Source organism: Haplochromis burtoni, unplaced genomic scaffold (assembly GCF_018398535.1).
Source record: "Haplochromis burtoni strain Fernald_Lab_line unplaced genomic scaffold, NCSU_Asbu1 Contig_2031, whole genome shotgun sequence".
NCBI lineage: Eukaryota > Metazoa > Chordata > Actinopteri > Cichliformes > Cichlidae > Haplochromis > Haplochromis burtoni.
Window position 1 is genome coordinate 1 of NW_024584392.1, and position 4,720 is coordinate 4,720.

Sequence of the window (4,720 nt, forward strand, 5' to 3'; positions counted from 1 at the left end):
AATAAAATATAATAAATAATAAAAACAAAGATCGACCAAATGGACCAATACGGCAATGCCACGATGATCCATTTGGCAAAGTAAATCCATTGGGTATCCTTGTTTGTCTTCAGACAACAATTCTGATGGCTAAAGAACCAAATGGGACAGGCAGAAAAAACCAAAAAAACCAAAAAACCCCCAAAAAAACAGAACTACACTTAATTAAGTGACAAAATGTGTTTATTGATCCTCACTTCAAAATAATATAAAAATTGAAACTAGTAACTTAATGATCTAATTAATCACTGAATCCTCAGCAGCTTTGTCTGAGTGGAAAAGGGTGTGTGTGTGTGTGTGTGTGTTTGTGTGTGTTTGCATTGTGGTATTGTTGTATTTTTGCATTATCCCTATTAAACTGGTTCAGCAGTGAGAAAACTGTGTGAATGAGATTTCCTGCTTTTTGTAAAGTTTGATAAACTCTAAAATTAAGGGCTACTACAACATGGAGCTTCTTTTTTTTTCTTCAGTGTTGGTTCATCTGTCTGTTCAATGTTTGTTATTAGAGCTAACATAGCTCCGGTTAGCTTAGACTGACTAGACTGACCGACTAATAGATCCAAACAGTAAAATTTTAAATTTAATGTACTTTGGGGTTTTTTCTCTTGAGGGTTTGTTTTTATATGAGTTTATAAGAAAGTTATTTAATTTTCAATCTTTACTTATTTTTTAAATTTAGAAACATCTGAAGAGAAAAAAACAAAGATTGTTTAATTCTAGTTTCATTTATTATTTCATTTATTTTTGCTGTTCATGTTTTCTCCTCATGTGACAGAAAGAAAGAAAGGACAAATGTGATGAAACTGAGCAGAAGAGAAGTGGAGTAAACTGTGACCAGGAGGAATCATTAAATGTTAACTTCCTGTATTTTTGCTGGCAGTGAGTTAACACTAAAAATGAAACTGTTATAGTATCAGTGGCTGCTGTTTCATAAATTTTACTTTGAGCCCAAATACTACAAGTATGTGTAGCTTATACTTTATAAGATAAGCATAAGAAATCTATACTTATTATTTTCAACAGTTAAACCTCTTGAAATGTATTATATTGAGGTAACACTGCAACCATGAGGCTGGACTGAGACACTACGTTGAATTATTCTAGCTGAACTATTAAAAATATTCTCAAACTGAAAATATGTTTGTGTACTATACACTATGGAGTAATATATATATATTACCACATAGAGGACATTTAGTGAGGAAACACAAGCAGGATAAGCAGGACCAACCGCATGTAAAACATGAGAAGCAGCAAATAGTCCAGGAAGAAAGAGAGGCAGACAGATTATGTGACTCCTGCCAGCACTTCTCCTAAATCACATGACTGTAATCAGATTGACATGATCTTCCTCTTTATACTGTGTCAGTCTGACAGTTGTTGGTTCTTCAGATATATTGAAGCATATTGAATCCATTTAATATGATGGGTTTTTTCAGTAACAGTAAATAACATGCTTCACACTAACTCGCATGACATTCATCTGTAACCAGTAAAGTGAAGCTTTAATCCTGGTCAGATGGATTAACATGAACAATCTGTTAATCTACTGAAGCTCACAGACTTCAGTCAACCTGTCAGATTATCTAAAAAACTGAAAGACGTCATTTTAAACACTTACTGTTGTTCTGAAGGATCTCTGAAGCCCTCCAACACTCTTCTGATCATCAGGATGGAAAAAATAGGATTTACATGAATGAATCCATCCATTTTCTTCTGTTTATATGGGGGCAGCAGCCTAAGCAGAGAAGCCTGTCCTTCCTGTTCCTACTGACAAAAGGTATAATCTCTCCAGCGTGTCCTGGGTCTGCTGCATGGTCTCATTCTAGTGAGATATCCAAAGAACATCTCACCCAGGAGGCGTCCAAGACGAATCCTAGTCAGATGCCCAAACCACCTCATCTGGCTCCTTTCGATGTGGAGGAGCAGCATCTCTATTCTGAGCCTCTCCTGGATGATTCAACTCCTCACCCCATCTCTAAGCGACAGATCTGGTTTACAAAAGTAAATGTTTCCAACTAAAACTGTAAAGATGATCTGTAACAAGTTTCCTCTGTACCAAACTGACTGAGCTGACCAGTAAACTGCTGTTTTAAACAGACACACCCAGATCTGAGATCTTGCCACAGAGAAACCACTGTACGCTCAGAGATTTGATTAACAAATTTCAAAAATGCAAACTAAGGTGTGACCATAACAGGAAGTGAACTTATTTCACTGACACAGGTAGATGTGGAGACAACTTCCCACTGCACTCTGTGAATTTACATCAACTTGTTCTAATGAATAACAATAAAACCCCATGTTAACATGCTTAGGCTCACATAAAATATACACTATTTATATTTAATTGTACACAACTCAAAAACCTCATATGAGAATTAAGGTCTCTGTATTTACTTTTATGTGAGCAAAATTATATATTTTTATATATTCCTTAGTTTTCTTTGTTCTGGTTAAATGTAGAGAAATTTGTAGTGCAACAAGAATCAGATAAGAGCAGCATGACAGATGTTTACTTTGATTAGACGACCAGTATTTAGGAAATAGATAATAGGTATTGATAACTGGAGACGAACAACTTGAGCATATTATATATAATATTATATTAAAGCATATGTCGAACTAATGTTATCTTATAATACTATGAACCAGGATAATTTGATAAATATGAATGTAAACAATTTATTCAAAGTTTTAAAGATAAAATAATTTTTAGGAAAAATTTGTCCTCATTTGACCTTAAAGAAAAGGTCAGAGGTCCAAAGTAACATGATATATGGAATCCCAGATATTATTCCCTACAAGCTGGTACACATCAATACAAACAAACGTTTACGTTTTATTGAACTTTGACAGACATGCTAGTGCTACTAAACACATAACCTCCTTGGCAAAGGTAACAACAGCAATAAATGAAATTGTTTTTCACAAATGTAAGAAAACAAACAAAAACATTATCAGTAAACATTTTAAACACACTGACTGTGATCAAAGCCACTTACTTTATTCTGTTCTTGTCTCCATCTGGTAGTTTTTCTCAGCATAACGTCATCGGCTCATAACCACCATCATGTCAGGAAACATCTTCAGGGTTGAAAAACAGATTTAAATCAGAAAAAAGTTACAATTAATTTAAAATCAAAATGAATCAGTTTTACACTGCCCACTCCAGCTGTCAGTGTCTACAGACTAAACTGCCAAGTCTGTGAACGTCTGTGAGAACAGAAACAAGTAGTGGTTTGTGCTTTCTCAGTAAACTGAATGCTGACTACGTGAGATATGTGGCTGCTCAAAACAAGTTACAGCAAAGATCTATTCTTGCCTACATTACCTGAAAAAATTTAAACAATAACACATGGATCTGATAGTGTTTACTCTGAAAACATCTGGAGGATCTTTAAAGTCAGCTTTGAGTTTGTGGAGAAGTGAGTCTCAGAAAGACGTGAAAACTCTTCATGAAGTCGTCACCTCAGACTGACCTAATAATCAATAATTTACTGATTACAATTGTCCGATCATCAGCAGCACTGAGTATGTGTGTGTTTGCATGTATGTGTGTGTGTGTTCATCAGTATCCTGGTCAAACTGGTTCAGTGAGTATTATTGGTACAGATGGACTCATTCATTTCCTGCTAGTGTGTACAGTTTACGTACATCATCATCTGTAAAACAAGCTCTACCTCAACATGGAGCTATTTTTAAAATGTTTCTGTTGTTTTGTCATCATCTCTCTGTGAAGTGATTTCAAAGATTCTTGTTATTGTGTGTACCTGTGAATATTCACTTCATTTCTCTGTGCTGACGTGGGAGAACAGAAAAAAGAAGCTGTTGTCAGATAAACAGTAAACACTTTGGAATTAGTGACTGGAAATAAAACAGGAACAGTGTTTCCATTCTAATTACTTAAAAGCAACAAAGAGCTTTGATTTCCTACGTGTGAGATTTGTTGTAAAGGGCAGAAGAAAACTTCAGATCTCTTTGAGTCCATCAAAAAGTGCAAAGCTGAGCAGACAGCTGCACCAACTCAATAATCTGTAAGTAACTGTGTAAACATTTGCTGCATTATTCTTTATTTGATTTAAAGTCCAAATACTAAAACTGAAAATATTTTAAGTCACCAATTCCCAAAAAACAAGAGTGGTGTTCCTCCCACTCAACAAACAGAAAATCCCACACACTCCACCCAAACCTAAATCTTTAATCTAATCAATCAAACGCAAAGTGTTAAAGTCAATGTGTGACCCACCTGCCACTGACACACAAACTTCAATGTGTTTCATTGTTTTTGTAACAGTGACAATAAAGATCTGTTCTTACAGAGCAGTGAATATAGGTCAGAGTAGTCAGTGATATCACCACCTTTTATTTTTAATTCACTTTTTATATAAATAAATACATTCAGATGAATGTGTAATTTAACACACCTGTGACTAATTTCAACCTGAATTTCTGTTTTTACTGTGGCCCACCTGTAGTACCTTCATGACCCACTGGGGCATCCAGACCCACACTGCTTAAAAGACTTTCTCACCCTTACAATATCTAATTCAGTGAAATATACATAGTGATCTTGCCACATTAATAAAATATTTATCTTAATAAGAATATCACAGAAACTGATATGGCTCGCTGCCATATCGCGCCATATCTGTCAGTCTCAAAAGTACAGTTTTTAAAT

At 35.0% G+C, this 4,720-nt stretch overlaps 1 long non-coding RNA gene across 1 annotated transcript; it reads right to left on the bottom strand.

The window, feature by feature from the left end:
* Nucleotides 1-1,660: 1,660 nt before the first annotated feature.
* LOC121813607 lies at nt 1,661-4,706 on the bottom strand. Its single transcript, XR_006053787.1, has 2 exons — nt 3,045-4,706; nt 1,661-2,030 (listed from the first exon to the last, which is right to left on the bottom strand). It is a non-coding gene; the product is annotated as an uncharacterized LOC121813607 (long non-coding RNA).
* Nucleotides 4,707-4,720: the final 14 nt, after the last annotated feature.